We start from the raw sequence: 17,967 nt of genomic DNA on the forward strand, positions 1-17,967 counted from the left end.
TATAGTATAGGGGCCCAGGTATCTTGGGCGGAAAGCTCTTGGCCCCTTCAGGGGAATATATTTGGATGCTAAACACACCTTTTCTCCAATCTGATAGGCGGGAGCTTCCTTCCGATGTTGATCAGCAAACAGTGTTTGTCTTTCCTTAGCCTTGGTCAAATGCTCTGTCGCCTCCATAAGAACTTGAGTGATGGTTTTATGAAAGTTTTTTTATGGCTGACATTTCCAGGGTATCGGGTGGATCAAATACTGATGTCCTGGGATGTCTTCTGTGCACAGTGTAGAATGGAGTTTTCCCTGTGCTTGTCTGAACTGAGTTGTTGTATGCATACTCAGCTATCCAGAATATATTTTTCCAAAGATCCTCGGACTTTTGCAACATACACCTAAGATATTGCTCTAAGGTTTGGTTGGTTCATTCAGTTTGCCCATCAGTTTGAGGGTGATGGCTTGTGGACAACCAGCGATCGATTTTGGCAATCGTACAACACTTTCTCCAAAAGGCAGAAACAAATTGAGTTGCGCAATCAGATACTAATATTGATGGTAATCCATGCAATCGGACAATTTACTCTAGGAACACAGAAGCGAGAGTTGACGCAGTTGGGAGTCCCTTCAGGGGGATGAAATGGGTCATTTTGGAGAATAAATCCACAATGACTAATATGGTGTTGTATCCATTGCAGGGTGGAAGATCTGTGATGAAGTCCATCGACAAGGTATGCCAAGGTGCTGGAGGTACTGTTAGGGAATGTAGTAAGCCAGCAGGGTTCTGTTTCTGAGGCTTGTGTTGTGCACAGACACCGCAGGTTTCAATAAATTGGGCGATGTCTTTTCACTAGGTTGGCCACCAGTAGTTTTGTTTTACCTTAGCCTTAGTTTTGGCTATTCCTGGGGATCCTTCCACTAATGAATCGTGGTAATTTGTGATGATTTGCTTTTACAGTTCTTGGTCTTGGACATATAATCGTCCTTGGAAATACGGTAGATTGTCTTCGATGGTGTACTGGTCACCTTTTAACAGCCATTCCTGTTGTGTTGATTGATCCATCGGGGATTGCAAACTGGTTCTTTGGTCATCCACACACGTGGTGGCAGCTATTCTGGTTTGAATCCTTTCCTCAGGAATTATGGCCACGGAGTTGGATGCTGTAAAAGCCTCTTTTTCTTCACTCATGCGTGATGGAGAGAGAGTCTGCTTTCCCATTGCGTACTCCAGGTCTATAAGTGATAATAAAATCGTATTCCGCGAAAAAGAGAGCCCAACAAAGTTGACACAAGGATTGTGCTTTGGCGGTTTTCAAGTATTGCAAGTTACGGTGGTCCATGATGACAGTGACTGTATGTCTCGCCCCCCAGAAGGTAATGTCTCCAGGCCTTGAATGCTGCTTTAATCGCCAGTAATTCCTTTTCTGTGATTGCGTAATTCAACTCGGGGGCTGAAAATGTGTGGGACCAGAATGAGATGGGGTGTAGTTGTCCTGTTTCAGGGGCTCGTTGTGACAATACTGCTCCCATGGCTATTTTTGAAGCATCTGTCTCAACTATGTAAGTTAGGTCTGGTTGTGGGTGCTGATGGACTGGTGTTGTAGTGAATGCTAGTTTCAACTTCTGGAAGGCTTCTTCAGCTTCTGTCCACCAATGGAACTTTTGATTTTTCTTTAACAAGGAGGCAATTGGATATTCAATTTGTAAAACCCAGGTATACACCGACAGTAAAAGTTGGTGAATCCGAGCATGCTTTGCACTCCTTTCGTGAATGTTGGTGAGGGCCATTGGAGGATTGCATCCACCTTTCGTTTATCCATATGTACGCCTTGTGGTTTGAGCATCACACTGAGAAACTCGACCTCCGTTACATGGAAAAACATTTTTCCAATTTGGCATACAATTGGTGTTGTCGAAGCTTCTCTAAGACTGCCCAGACATGGCATAGATATTCTTCCATGGAATTTGAGTAGATAAGAATGTCTTCAATCTAAACAGAAGCGCAAACGTCCAGTAGTTCACGGAGTACATCATTCATAAAGAATTGGAACGCCGCGGGGGCATTGCATAGCCCGAAGGGCATGGCCTGGTATTCAAAGACGCCGAACTTCGTGCGGAAGGCCGTTTTCTACTCGTCTCCCTCTTTTACTCTTACAAGATGGTATGCTCCTCTTAAATCCAGTTTTGTGTAGATTTGAGCATGTTTCACTTGGTCCAGGAGCTCTGCTATAAGGGGTAAAGGATATCTATTTTTTACTGTGATCTGATTGATGGCTCTAAAGTCGATGCAAGTTCTTAAGTTCACCTCCTTTTAAGGCACAACGAATAAGGGCGAGGAGGCAGGTGACTTGGACGGGCGAATGAACCCGTTCACCAGGTACTGAACCAGGTAAGTTCTAAGATGCTGATTTTCCTGTTCTGTCAGAGCGTAAATTCGGCTGCAAGGGATCTGGGCGCCGGGTACAAGATCTATTTGACAATCGTAGGGTCTGTGCGGGGGCAGACTGTTGGCTTGCTCTTTTTGAAGACATCCTGGTAACCTTGGTATTCAAGCGGTAAGGAGCTGATGAGGCCCAACATGATTCCTTTCTTCGGTTTCAGATTGGTGTCCTCTTTTTTTGTAATATGTGTCGGCTGGTAGCATTTGTCTTGCCAATTCCTCAGTTCTTTCTCAAGTTACAATAAAATCCCTGTGATGCTGGAAATGCATCTGAGGGACAGGGCCTCTGAATCCTTGTCCTTTTTACTGTTTTTACCGTGTGTTCTGTTATGTTTTCTGTGCCGGAGTCCATGTGGGACTCCTGGCAGTGCAGCTCTCTCTTTTGGTTTGGTGAACAGACCCATGGGATACCCTTATGGCACCCATGGGTAGGGGTACAACCCTGTGCCCCTAGTGTATGTTTTTGGGCACCTGTGGGTGGCCCCAGAGCAGGGTATGGGCTGGTGGCAGCTCCATGCTGAAATTGACAGGTGCTCCGGGTGTCCTCCATTTTGGGATACCCAGGCCCTGCCATTGGGATCTGTTGATTCCTGATAGGAAACTAGATGGCCCCTGTGGCCTCTTGCTTTCTATTGCCTGTTATCTTGTTTTCCCAAAGTCCTGGGAAGCCCTGTCTCTGTCCCTTCCCCCTGACTGGCTGTTGGGTGGAAGTTCCATATATGGTGTTGTTGTGAAGGCCCAGCTAGACTGACTGGAGCCTTCCCAGTGACTGTATGTTGTGGGTACCTCCTGTGGGTGGGACCTGGGTGAATGGAGTGTGTGACCAATATACACTCCTTGTTGTGGTTGTCTGGTTTCTGGCATGAGATACAAAGACTGAGACAGCCCTGCCCGAAACTGGCCTGAATGCAGTGTGTAGTGTTGAATGGCTGGGTACTTGTCCCAATCCACATTTCTTGTTGTGAGTGTCTGGAAGGGGGGAGTGTGGCCTGAATGCACTGTGTGCCTGATTGGCTGACTGACTGCATGAATGCCCTTCTGTATGATTGGCTGCTGAGTGTGTACCCGTAGTGTGGATGAGAGGCAGGATAGTATATCTGGGGACCCCTCACCACTGGTAAGGTGTTCAGAAGGAACCTTTGGTTCAGAAGCGACCATTGTGTTCAGAAGCAGCCAGGTGTTCAGGAACGTTCGGGAACGTTCAGAAGCATCCTGGAGTGGAGTCTCCACTCTAAGAGTAACTGGAACTGCTGATCCTCGACGTCCAGCTGGAAGAAGAAGACTTGCTGTGGCATTTGCTTCGACCGATCTGAAGGCTGACGAGATCGTCGAGGGCTGACCCGAGAGAGGACCTGGTAAGGCGCCCTCTTCCCGTGCTCCGAGGGACCATCGAGCACCGCTCCATCTTCGCCGAAGCGCCCTGGAAGACAGACCCTCGAAAGGCTGTCGACCCGAGACGGGACCGCTGAGGAGATCGAAGTGAAGCACCCGGACATCGACGCCGTCGAAGTCCATTACCGTCGACCAGGGTTCGCAGGTTTGTGTAACCGCTGGAGGCCCGTCGAAGTTGTGTTGCCCAGCCGTGGGAACCACTTGACGCTGTGCCGCCGACGACCGGAGCCGTCCGCTCCTTTGCCTAAGAACATTCAATCGAAGGACTCTCTCGACCGCATCGTCGACCGCTTATCCTGCCGGAGAAAGTCGAGGACGACCAACGCGCCGAGGAGAAACCTGCCGGTGGGTTTCCCGCCACCCGAAGACCTCAAAGACTCGAACGACTCGACGCCCTTGCTGGGCCTCCGTCTCTACAATCTTTGCGGTCCAGAACTATTGTCACCGAGGTGCCCCGCACGCCTCTGCCTTGCAGGACGCCGACGCTCCGACGCCGACGAGCACCGCTCGGACGAAGCTGCCGCCTCATCGACACCGTTCTACCTCGTTTGTCGACGGACGTTCGACGCCCCGTGCCTCCCGCCTGAAAGGGAAGGCATTCAAGAAGGCCGTCGATTCCCCGTCGCCGAACAGCGAGTTCCTCGACGTTTGTCGACGCCTCTTCAAGGAGCTCGACTCCACCAGGTACATTGGGGGGGTAAAAACATTATAGGAGAGAATAAGACTTGCAGAGCAATATATGGACTGGGCATGCGCTACATCTTGTTTTACAGGTTGCCCAGGTGGGGGGATCTCCATACAGAACTGTGCCGAGTGGTAGGGGCCAGTATTCTGCCTATTGCTCAACCATCTTATTTTCTCTCCTCTCTCTATTGCTGGTTTCACTCTATTGGTCGGTGTGACATTGTTACAGTATTGTTCATGCACTTTAATGAGATCTAATACAAAGGGTGGTACCACTTTAGAGTTGTATATATTTGCCATTGTTGATTTTTCCGGAGTACAAAGTGAGTTATTATGATAAATGTACATAACCTTGAATATTGATTATATAAAGACTGTGTTCTAACCAATACAGAGTGTGGATATTCCTTTGTGGGGGCTTTGGGACTACACTGTACTTAAGAACCAGCCTGCATCACCTCCTGAGAAGCTAGGCCTTGATTGCTCGACCATTGCTACCGTAATAGAGAATCTTGGCTGGGGTCTCCTGTGCCTCTCCTCCACCATATAGGGAGCAGAAGTACAGACATCCCCCACCGGTCGTTGAGGCCCTTCTCTCACACTGGTGGCAGCGGTGGGATGCTTATGGTTTTAAGAATCAGTGTATAACCGTGCCACTTACAAAGGATATTTGCCCTTTATTAAATTAAGGTTTAGTTGTGTACAAGATAACTGCATTACAAACAATGGAGTCTATTGCAAATGGCAAATTAACTCGGATGAGCTTGGAGGCTCTCCAGAGTGCTTGTGAAGCCAGGGAGTTAGACTTTGTGGATAAGTCTAGGGCTGAGCTTATAGCTGCCCTGGTGGACTACCAGACTGATAGTGAAACTCTTGATGAGGGGGGGAATGCAACCAATGAGGACTCTGCCCCTGGGGTTTCTGCTGAATCTGTTTCTGGGAATGCCACCATTCCTGCTGCCTCTGTTCCAAACTCCAGCAATTCCTTGGAGCTTGAGTTATTAAGGATGAAATTGGCCTTTGAATACCGCAAGTTGGAAATAGATGCTGAGCTTAAGAAAGAGGAGTTGGCTCAACAAGTGGAGCTCAAAAATAAGGACCTTGAACTCAAGAGCCAGGACACTGAATGTCAGAGAATCCAGCTAGAGAAAGCTAGAGTGGAGACTTCAGCTAAAACCAGTGAGAGTGTCAGGTCCCCAGCCACAGGTTTATGAAAGATTTGGTTAGTGTATTTGTGGAGGGTTCGGATATCCTCCAATGGATCGAAGCGTTTGAAATGGCTTGTGCGATTCATGATGTTGATAAAAGAGATTGGGCGAAGTGTTTGTTAAGCAGAGTGCCTCAAACCGGATATGACTGTATTCTGAAGCTGAGTGTGGAAGAAAGGGGTCAGTACGAGTGTATGAAATCTGCTTTGATTGCCAAGTTCGGCAAGACACCTACCCAATACCTTAGATGGTTCAGGGATTTTAAGAAAAGAGAGAATGTGTCTTGGGTTGACTGGGTGAGTGCTGCCCACATGAACATGATGGGGTGGATCGATGGATACAAGGTTAAGACTTTTGTTGAATTGTCCCACCTCTTGTTTTTTGAGCATTTCTCTGAAGCCTGTTCACCAGAGCTGCGTCAGTATGTGGCTGACCAGAACATTTTGGACCCCTTTAAGCTGGCTAGGTTGGCTGACAAGTGGGTCTACCACCGGGTGTCCCCTAAGGACTCCAGTGGGAAGGACAAGGACAAAGAGAAGGGGGCCTCTCAGAAAGCTGAGGAGTCCCCCAAGCAGTCACAGTCGGGTAAACCAAAACCTTCCTCTCCTAAAACCCAAAAATCTAGTGGGGATAAGTCATCTGGGGGTGGGAATAAGAGTAGTGGTCCACCTGCTGCAAAGCAGGCTCCCAGTGGTTCCAGTACCGTACCCCGCACTCCTGGCGCTTGTTGGGACTGTGGGGCTCTGGATCACAAAAGGGGTGACCCCAAGTGTAAAGGTAAGGCACTTGGAGTACAGGCTGTCAGCCTGACCTACCCTTACCCCGTGTCTGAGGTGGAGGCCACTGTCCTCCCCTCCTCTGCCGGGATCACATTTGGTGCTCCGGTGGAGATTTCCTTAGTGTCCCTTGGGGCCTGGGACCAGTATGCAGAAGTACTGGCGACTATCCCACAGAACACCCGTAGGTTTTTGAGAAGTGTCCTCTTGAATGGCCAGCCTTCTACTGGTTTGAGAGACACTGGGGCAAGCATGACAGTGGTGGACAGGACCCTGCTCAAGCCAGAGGACTATGAAGGTGCTCCTCTGCAAACCACCAGGTTAGCTGGTGGGCCTCCCAAATTATCACCTGTAGCCTTAGTCACACTCGTGATTGGAGACAAGACAGCAAAGCTTCCTGTCCTGGTTCAGGACAATGTCCCTGCTAACATTTTGTTAGGAAATGATCTAGTAGAGTTGGGGTTGATCTCGGATGGTCTTCCCATGACTGCTGCTGCAGTCACTAGGTCACAGGTGACACCGGGTCTGGCTGTGGGTCAGGTACCCGAGCCAAAGGCGAGGCCTAAGGCAAGAAGAAGGAAGACCAAGAAGGCCACCTCTGTGGAGGGAACACCTTCTCTTCCTGCTGTTCCGACAGCACCCATTGGGATCCATGCTCCGGACGGGCTGGGTCCCGTGGAAAACCCAAACTCAACTCCTGTGGGAGAAGAGACAGAAGACTCTCCTGTGGGAGAGGTTCTCAACCCGGAGGATCATCCTGACCTTCAATGCTTGTTAGCTGAAGGGGGACCCTCCCGGGCGGACTTCTGTAAGGGACAGAGAGAGTGCCACTCTCTCGAGGGACTGAGGAAACAGGCCCTGGCCCAGGCACAAGGAGAAGTGCCTAGGACATTCCGGATTTATTGGGAGGGTGAGCTCCTTGTTAGTGAGCCCACTAAGCCTGAACCTGGTGCCCGCAAGAGGTTGGTGGTACCCCAGGTTTATAGGCCCTTCCTACTGCAGTTGGCGCATGAGGTGCCCTTGGCTGGTCATCTTGGGACCAAGAAGACTAAGCAGAGGCTCTCTGCCCATTTCTACTGGCCACGGATGGGAGTAGAGGTGGAGTCCCACTGCAGGACCTGCCCAACTTGTCAGTTGTCTGGCAAGACTGGAGGCAGTGTCATTGCCCCACTGCAGCCATTGCCAGTGGTAGGCACACCATCTGAGAGGGTGGGCATCGACATCGTCGGTCCCCTTGACCCTCCCTCATGTCTCTTGCTAGCTTCCGGGCAAGAAGAGGATGAGAGTGAGCCCCTTCCTGATTTGCTGCATAGCAACCCTCAGGATGGCTCAGTGGAGGGAGTACATCTCTCTCCAGATTTGACAACCGAGCAACAGGGGGCCTGTAGGGCTTTGCTCCAACAGTATGCCTCTCTGTTTTCACTGAAGCCAGGCCTTACACCGTGGTGTAAGCATGAAATTGACACTGGTGACAGTGTGCCTGTCAAAAGCAGGTGCTACCGTATGTCAGATACCGTCAAGAACCACATCCAGGCTGAGGTCGCCAAGATGTTGGATCTGGGTGTTATTGAACCCTCAACCAGTCCCTGGTCCAGTCCAGTGGTCCTTGTCCCCAAGGCAAGTTCCCAGGCGGGTACCAAGGATTGGAGGTTCTGTGTGGACTACCGAGGAGTCAATGCCGTCACCAAAACTGACGCGCACCCATTGCCCAGGGCTGATGAGCTCGTGGACACCATAGGTGCTGCCAAGTTTGTGAGCACCTTTGACCTTACCTCAGGCTATTGGCAAATAGCTCTGACGGACCATGCCAAGGAAAAGACGGCCTTCTCAACACCTGAGGGACTCTACCCGTTTAGGGTCATGCCTTTTGGGTTGAAGAATGCCCCTGCCACGTTCCAGAGATTGGTCAACCATGCGCTCAGTGGGCTGGAAGCCTTTTGTGTGGCTTACTTGGACGACATTGCCGTCTACAGTTCCACCTGGGAAGAGCATTTGACACATCTGGATAAGGTGTTGCAGGCCTTGAAAAGGGCTAACCTCACTATCAAGGCCACCAAGTGCCAGATAGCTCAGGGGAAAGTTACCTATCTTGGTCATGAGGTAGGAGGGGGTCAAATCCAACCTCTCTCCAGTAAAGTACAGGATGTACAGAACTGGGAGACTCCCACTACTCAAACCCAGGTGAGGGCCTTTTTGGGCCTGACTGGGTACTATCGCAATTTCATGGCAGACTATGGGACCATAGCTGCACCCCTGACAGCTCTGACCTCACCCAAGCAGCCTAGGAAGGTTAATTGGACCGAAGACTGTCAGAGGGCCTTTGATGGCTTGAAAGAAAGTCCGTGTAGGGCACCTGTGTTGAGTGCGCCTGACTACAGCCGACCCTTTATCGTCCAGACGGATGCCTGCGACACCGGAATTGGAGCTGTCTTGTCCCAGTTAGATGACAAAGGGAGAGAACACCCTATCATATTCATCAGTAGACAACTCAAGGGTAGAGAACTTAGGTGGGCTACTGTTGAAAAGGAGTGTTTTAGCATAGTTTGGAGCCTTAGGAGTTTTAGGCCCTACCTTACGGGGTCTACCTTCAAGGTCCAAACAGATCATAAGCCCCTGAAGTGGCTTATGCAGATGAAGGGTGAGAACCCGAAACTGCTCAGGTGGTCCATTAGCCTGCAAGGGCTAGACTTCACCATAGAGCACAGACCAGGGAAGAGTCACGATAATGCAGATGGCCTTTCCAGAAGGTATGTTGACCGTCTCGATGAGGGTGTCTATCCCGTGGGAGATTAGACACCCTCCACCTCAGTCTGGGGGGGGCGACTGTGATGCTGGAAATGCATCTGAGGGACAGGGCCTCTGAATCCTTGTCCTTTTACTGTTTTTACCGTGTGTTCTGTTATGTTTTCTGCCCCGGAGTCCATGTGGGACTCCTGGCAGTGCAGCTCTCTCTTTTGGTTTGGTGAACAGACCCATGGGATACCCTTATGGCACCCATGGGTAGGGGTACAACCCTGTGCCCCTAGTGTATGTTTTTGGGCACCTGTGGGTGGCCACAGAGCAGGGTATGGGCTGGTGGCAGCTCCATGCTGAAATTGACAGGTGCTGCGGGTGTCCTCCATTTTGGGATACCCAGGCCCTGCCATTGGGATCTGTTGATTCCTGATAGGAAACTAGATGGCCCCTGTGGCCTCTTGCTTTCTATTGCCTGTTATCTTGTTTTCCCAAAGTCCTGGGAAGCCCTGTCTCTGTCCCTTCCCCCTGACTGGCTGTTGGGTGGAAGTTCCATATATGGTGTTGTTGTGAAGGCCCAGCTAGACTGACTGGAGCCTTCCCTATGTTGTGGGTACCTCCTGTGGGTGGGACCTGGGTGAATGGAGTGTGTGACCAATATACACTCCTTGTTGTGGTTGTCTGGTTTCTGGCATGAGAGACAAAGACTGAGACAGCCCTGCCCGAAACTGGCCTGAATGCAGTGTGTAGTGTTGAATGGCTGGGTACTTGTCCCAATCCACATTTCTTGTTGTGAGTGTCTGGAAGGGGGGAGTGTGGCCTGAATGCACTGTGTGCCTGATTGGCTGACTGACTGCATGAATGCCCTTCTGTATGATTGGCTGCTGAGTGTGTACCCGTAGTGTGGATGAGAGGCAGGATAGTATATCTGGGGACCTCTCACCACTGGTAAGGTGTTCAGAAGGAACCTTTGGTTCAGAAGCGACCATTGTGTTCAGAAGCAGCCAGGTGTTCAGGAACGTTCGGGAACGTTCAGAAGCATCCTGGAGTGGAGTCTCCACTCTAAGAGTAACTGGAACTGCTGATCCTCGACGTCCAGCTGGAAGAAAAAGACTTGCTGTGGCATTTGCTTCGACCGATCTGAAGGCTGACGAGATCGTCGAGGGCTGACCCGAGAGAGGACCTGGTAAGGCGCCCTCTTCCCGTGCTCCGAGGGACCATCGAGCACCGCTCCATCTTCGCCGAAGCGCCCTGGAAGACAGACCCTCGAAAGGCTGTCGACCCGAGACGGGACCGCTGAGGAGATCGAAGTGAAGCACCCGGACATCCACGCCGTCGAAGTCCATTACCGTCGACCAGGGTTCGCAGGTTTGTGTAACCGCTGGAGGCCCGTCGAAGTTGTGTTGCCCAGCCGTGGGAACCACTTGACGCTGTGCCGCCGACGACCGGAGCCGTCCGCTCCTTTGCCTAAGAACATTCAATCGAAGGACTCTCCCGACCGCATCGTCGACCGCTTATCCTGCCGGAGAAAGTCGAGGACGACCAACGTGCCGAGGAGAAACCTGCCGGTGGGTTTCCCGCCACCCGAAGACCTCAAAGACTCGAACGACTCGACGCCCTTGCTGGGCCTCCGTCTCTACAATCTTTGCGGTCCAGAACTATTGTCACCGAGGTGCCCCGCACGCCTCTGCCTTGCAGGACGCCGACGCTCCGACGCCGACGAGCACCGCTCGGACGAAGCTGCCGCCTCATCGACACCGTTCTACCTCGTTTGTCGACGGACGTTCGACGCCCCGTGCCTCCCGCCTGAAAGGGAAGGCATTCAAGAAGGGCCGTCGATTCCCCGTTGCCGAACAGCGAGTTCCTCGACGTTTGTCGACGCCTCTTCAAGGAGCTCGACTCCACCAGGTACATTGGGGGGTAAAAACATTATAGGAGAGAATAAGACTTGCAGAGCAATATATGGACTGGGCGTGCGCTACATCTTGTTTTACAGGTTGCCCAGGTGGGGGGATCTCCATACAGAACCGTGCCGAGTGGTAGGGGCCAGTATTCTGCCTATTGCTCAACCATCTTATTTTCTCTCCTCTCTCTATTGCTGGTTTCACTCTATTGGTCGGTGTGACATTGTTGTAGAAAAGTTCATGCACTTTAATGAGATCTAATACAAAGGGTGGTACCACTTTAGAGTTGTATATATTTGCCATTGTTGATTTTTCCGGAGTACAAAGTGAGTTATTATGATAAATGTACATAACCTTGAATATTGATTATATAAAGACTGTGTTCTAACCAATACAGAGTGTGGATATTCCTTTGTGGGGGCTTGGGGACTACACTGTACTTAAGAACCAGCCTGCATCACCTCCTGAGAAGCTAGGCCTTGATTGCTCGACCATTGCTACCGTAATAGAGAATCTTGGCTGGGGTCTCCTGTGCCTCTCCTCCACCATATAGGGAGCAGAAGTACAGACACCCCCCACCGGTCGTTGAGGCCCTTCTCTCACAATCCCTCCGTAATGCATTGGTTTCCTGCCTTGAAGCATGTACTTCAGCCCGTAATTCCCCTAGTAAGAGGGCTAACTGATCTGTTTCTGAAGTTTCCATAATGACCAGGCAGAGAGTAATAGAGGCTTCGCGTTCTGTTACGCTCACCTGGTCTCTGCGGAGGCGTTGGGGCACGATTGCAGCCCTCCCTGAACTTGAATCACCTCCTTCAGGAGTCTCCATCAGTAGAAAAGCTGTGTCAGGCATGGGAATTTGCGTATGGGCTTTCGTGCATCTTCAGCAGCTGGACAAAGTAAACAAAAGAAAGCGCTGGGACAGCGGCATTGGGTTGCCAGAAACGCAATCCGCGGCAGAGCCTGGAGGTTGCCATGGAAGCTTAGTGACACGTTGCTAAGGAGGGGTAACGTTCGTGCACGATCACGACGTTGATCAGGTGATCTTGGGTATTTAGCATCTCCTCCTTAGTTGCTCAGCGCTTCTGATTGAGCATTTTTGGCGTTCTGTTCCTTGTCTCTTAGTTCTTCGATCATTTCTCGTGTTTTGACCCGGATTGTACTTGTTTTTGGCTTTGGATTACCCTACTGTTTTGGCGAATTTTCCTCATAGTTTTTCATGGTTCTTGGATCCCTGGCTTCTGTGACCTCATTTCGTTTCTGCCTTCTCCTTGACTGTTGTTCGGCGACCGCTAGGTATATTTGGACTCGGACCGGTTTAAGGATTTCTCTTTTGGATTGTGAATTCACGTCTAGTGTGCTCTGGTATTTGGGACAGTCTCCGCTGCATCGTGGGACAGCCTCCGCTGCCCCGTGGGACAGCCTCTGCTGCACCGCGGGACAGCCTCTGCTGCTTCGGGGGACAGCCTCCGCTGCTTCGAGGGACAGCCACTGCTGCTCCGTGGGACAACCTCCGCTGCACCGCGGGACAGCCGCTACTGCAACGTGGGTATTCGAACCCTTGGTAGAACTGTTCCCCACACCGTGGGAGTACTGTTTGTTATCACGGATTGCTGAAGGTGGCTCCTGTCATCCATTCATTCTACGGACTCCCTCATGGATATTCCCTGGTAAGGAAATTCTTGTGTTAAAGTTCACCTAGTTCAGTATCCTTATTCTCTCGGGCACATAGCATTACTTATAGTGAATATTGTTTGTTTGCAGAACTTTTCTGGGCCTTTTTTCTTAACCTGACCGTGGTAGTACTTACCTACTATTCAGTTCTCAGGTTAGTGTATTGAGTTTTAGATTAGAATCGTGATTTTCAATCATCAGTTTTTTGGTACTAATTGTGTTATTTCCTCCTACAGCCACGTGGTCTCGGTGGGATATCCATTCTTTCAACTAATTGATTCCTTTGCACTGTGTATTTCTTACATACAAAGGGGTACATTGGTGGGAAGAATTCTTCTTCTACACTACGGGTCAAACTTGTGAAGAGGAATTCTGACAAGCTGTGAGCAGTGGTACGTGGTGATACTGCTCCTGTGAATTATGGAAGATAAGCTCTCGGTCCTGCTACTTCTGGCGGGAGCACGTCAAATGGGATTTAGTCCCTTTACTGATCCCTGATAAGGATTAGTCCAGTCCAGCTGCGACTATGCTTCTCCTTATGATTGGTAAGTCTTTCTTGAGCTCTTGTGATGCTGTTCGTTCTGCTTAATGTCTTTATATGTTGTTAATATTTATGCCCGCAATAATGCCTCTCTTCGGTTTTCTTCCCTTAGGTGGAAATACTGCCCCAATGCAGCTGTGAGACGCGAGACGTGGCCGGATGGAAGATTGATGCTACCGCAATGTTTGACAGCAGGTAAGTGATGGTTTAAGGAAAAGCGCGAAGATTGGCAAAGCGCAACCTTAAACTGACTGTTTTTTGGATGTCTAACCTTGTCTTCTGTTTTTCCTTTCAGGTGCTGCTGTCGACGATGGAGCGTGTTGTGTTGCGGTGCCAAGATGAAGATTTCGGCATTCCGGAAAGTGTAAAGATGAATACGTGGTTTGCCGAAGAGATGTACAGGTAAGAACATCTTCCCCCAGTTGGTAAGTATGCTGGCACGAAGCAGGATCTTCAAAGGTAAGTCTGACCTCAGGCGACGGTGAGCGTTACGCTTCTTGCAAGTGCAGAATAACGCAAATCGTCTCTCTTGAGGATCGGGGCAGTTTATATAGCTGAGATCGTGGGCACGCCCATTAGGGATGGCTTACCAGCCACACTCCTAGAGAGTGATCACGTGCAAAGGCAGTCCATTAGCAGCCACACCCAAGAATACACCTGGGGCTGCTTAGTGGATGAAATGTTCAAGGTTAATGCATCTGAAGTGATATGTCCATAATAAAAGCTTTTTGGTGTTAAATGGATGTTCTTGTTTACTTTTGTTCATGAGCCTTGCGCCAAAGGTGCCAGAACAGTTTCCACCCAGGTCTCCTGTTCATGCGACCCCTGCATGTCTGTGTCCTTGACTTCATGACCATGACAACCATCTTTGGTGGAACTCCAAAACTTGTGATGGGTCTGTGGAAAATCTACTTGCAAAATGGTGCTCATTGATGCACCACTGTTCCAACGTACACTCATGAACAGAAAACCAACATTTTCACCAATGTGCACCTGTGGAAGAGAACCATACATACTGTATTTAAATTAACCTGATAAGCGTACAAAACATAGTTGAAAATGCATCCTGTATCCTATGGTATAGTTGCCTGTAAAAATGTTACTTAATGGATCAATCAACTTGGGCTTTAAAGTGCAGACACATTACAAAAGTGAACAACCATGCAATCCAAATGTTTGGGGCACAGAGAAATATTGTTTCTTAGTTGAAATTGAAACACACATAAGATAACGACTATGATTTCTCCAAAGCACGAGAGATGTTTTGAATTGGCAGACTACATGCATTTGGCAGTGATAGATGAAAGTTACGACAATATAGGAAACAAACAAGAAATGTTAGTGGCCTCAGTGGTCAAAGTGACATCACAACTAGAGTATACTTACTCGTTACTTGGATTACGAGGGCGGACTGTTGTGCAAAGTTTGTGCATAAGCACCATCAAAATCCCCACCACGGACCTTGTGAGGCAGGCTGCCCTGAAGTCATGCAGCTCGGTAACGCATAGTGGTGGCGTCTCTTCTTCCAATATGTAGGCCAAGCTTCCAAAGTTTTCTCTGCAGCAGCAGTACTCCTCCTCGGTAGGCATGTACTCGCACCGATTGCAGGTACACCAGGTGGAGACGTTGTCCATGTGACTAGGCTCAGGCTCATGATCCGGTGATTCGTCCTCCCAACTGTCGTCCAATGCCCCATCATTGCAGCATCTTTCTCTATCAACTAATTCCACCTCGGAGTACTCTGGCTCATACTGGTAGGGCTGTATTGTTGCCATTATACGACAAAATTAAAATCGATAGTAATGCTAGTACAAGTATCTGTTTGCACGGGCTCCGAGCAATGAAGATAGTGGAACAGAGCAGAAACGAGTCACAGGCTACACAAAAAAAAACAGTGAAACAATTGAAAAGCAATTGTGATGTTGTCTGATTAGAAGCGGCCTGTTTATACTTATTGATGAAAGAGGCGTCCTGCCATTTCCATGGAGACACGTCATTAGCTGGGGCACAGAAAACGTTGACATGAGACGTGCATTTGCGTTGTGAATTGCGCCGTACGTGTCTAGTGATGTCAGCTTCAGGGGTGGGTGATATGATTTAGTGCTGCGAGGGCAGTCAAAATTAGGGCGATGCAGCAACGGATAAGATTAGTACAAGATGGCCACGCCCCGTTGATTTTGCATGTGTAAAAGTGAGGAAAGCGAAGGTAAGGTGCATAGGAAATGTTTTTACGATCAATCACAGTTTGCATAAACCCACATGCCGAAACGCTTGGGACAATACATTTTTTGAGCGCACTAGTCCTTTATTTCGTATTTGTATTTATTTTATTTGTATTGCGCACCTGGCCCGTAGGCATCTGGGTACATTTCTTGAGAACAGTACAATTAAATACAGTGAAAGGTACACGAATTACCAGTTGGTTACAGAAGTGGTAATGTGCAATAGGCGATTGATTAGATGCACATTAAGATTGAGGCATCGGGTGCAGACCACCCTACTTTCTGGAAGAGATGGCATGATTATGGTGTGGTGAGCGTCAGCTTGAGCTCCAAGAACTGCACTACAGTAGAAGCATTTGAATCATACATAGAAGGAACAATTACTAAGTTCACGCAAAAAGTATACAAAGCAAAGAAAGTAAAGGAATCGATCAAAAAAGCTGAAAACATCTCAAGAGAATACTTGTTACATGATAAACCGAGAATGGGAAAGTTACCGACAAAAACAAAATATCACCACTTATGGATCAGATGCATCAACATTAAGAAAAATCCTTAAAAAAACATTGGGATATGTTAAAATTAGACGATACCCTACCAAAACATATTGATGAAAAGCCAGGCATATGCTATAGAAAAGCCCCAACACTACGGAACAAATTAAGCCCCAGTCACCTTAAATCCACTGAAAAGACAGAGTTTAGAAGTATGTTTTGTCAGGAACCAATCTATGGATCATACAAATGTGGTAATTGCAAATTGTGCCCACAAATGGTAAATGGAAAGAAAGAAATTAAATTACCAAATTGAAGAGAACAAAAGATGAAACACTTTATCAATTGCAATAGTAAATATGTGGTATACGCAATCGAATGTATCTGCTTAAAAACATACATAGCAAGTACAATAAGAAGTCTAAAAACATTATTTGAACATTTACGTGCCATAAGAAATCAAGACATGAAATATCCATTATAACTTCATTGCATGATGGAACATCAGGAGCTAAAAGTGGACAAATTGAAAATCTATGGTCTGGATAAAATTGAAGATCTACCCAGAAGAGTGAACAAGGAACAGATCCTAAAACAACGGGAATCAAAATGGACACATGTGATACTGGACTGAACTCGGAAAATTAATTTTGTAATTGGCTTTAAAAATATATGTTTTGGTTGTCTATATTAAACTCTCTCTTCCCTTAGCTTTCTTTTTACAACTTTTGTTATTTATTTTTCATTTTTCCTCTTCATTCTCTTTTTATTATTTTACATCAATCTTTTTTCTTATCCCTCCTATTCTTTAAATATTAGAAATAGAACACCCTTATCTTTAGAAGTAATTCATTTTTCTAGAAAGACCTAAGAAGCAAATATCTTTATAGTAAAAATACTTTGCCTGAAATTATCCCAGTAAATTAGATAACTATAAAATTTGAAAAATGAAATTTGAATATAAATTTAAGAACTCGAAAAAAACTTTCATTTTTTGTGCATAAAATGTTGTCAAAGTTAAACTTCAAAATATCTAAAAATACAAATTGAAGATAAAGTGATAACTCATAAACCTCCAATATACTCACATACTGGGCATAAAATAAGGCCATTCATGTAAACAAAAAACCACAAAAAAACAAAATATTAGAAAATGTATTTCCGGCATTCAAAATGGCCGACACGCAGTACGCGAGTATGCAATGACGTCATCACGTACGCGGAAACGTGTGCGTGTTGACGTCGTACGCGGGAAACGTATATAAATGCGCGCAATACACAAAAAAAGCATGCCTAACCAAGGAGCCAGGGAGAGACAACCGGATCTCTACTGAGCAGAAGGTAAGAATTTTGAACCCTTGATTCCCCCAAGGTTTAAAAGTACCTTGACCACTATCTAAAGGAACTCTGACTAGATTTATCCTTTAACTAAAAATATGTGCTTTCTTGTTCTAATAGGTTAACTACCTAAAGGAATATTAGAGTTGTGCCCAAAAGAGAGTGCATAGAAACAAAGTTGAATGATTGAAATTAGGCAAAAAAGGCCCAAAGAATACACTATTGGTGAGTGCCATCTTTAAAGAATCCTCTACTTGTAATGTTACAATGCTGACACTGGAAGAATGAAAGCAATTATGAAGGCTTTAGAGTACTAACATGATGAAACATTATTAAAGACAAAAAAGGATGCCAAAAAGAATATATTATTGAAATAACATTTTCAGTCAAAAAATGATTTTCCTTTTCACTATCTCTTTTTTATTTTTGAGTATCTAAAACAAATGTATTTTGTTTTCTTCCAAAAAACAGCTGTAAATCTCTCCTGATGATCCCTTGTGACAAAAACAGGGGCGAAACACGTGTAGAGAGAAAGAATTTATGTGAGAGAAAGAATTAATGTATGAAAGAGAGAAA

This window comes from Ambystoma mexicanum, chromosome 6q (genome assembly GCF_040938575.1).
Source record: "Ambystoma mexicanum isolate Mex_15411 chromosome 6q, UKY_AmexF1_1, whole genome shotgun sequence".
NCBI classification, from domain to species: Eukaryota; Metazoa; Chordata; class Amphibia; order Caudata; family Ambystomatidae; genus Ambystoma; species Ambystoma mexicanum.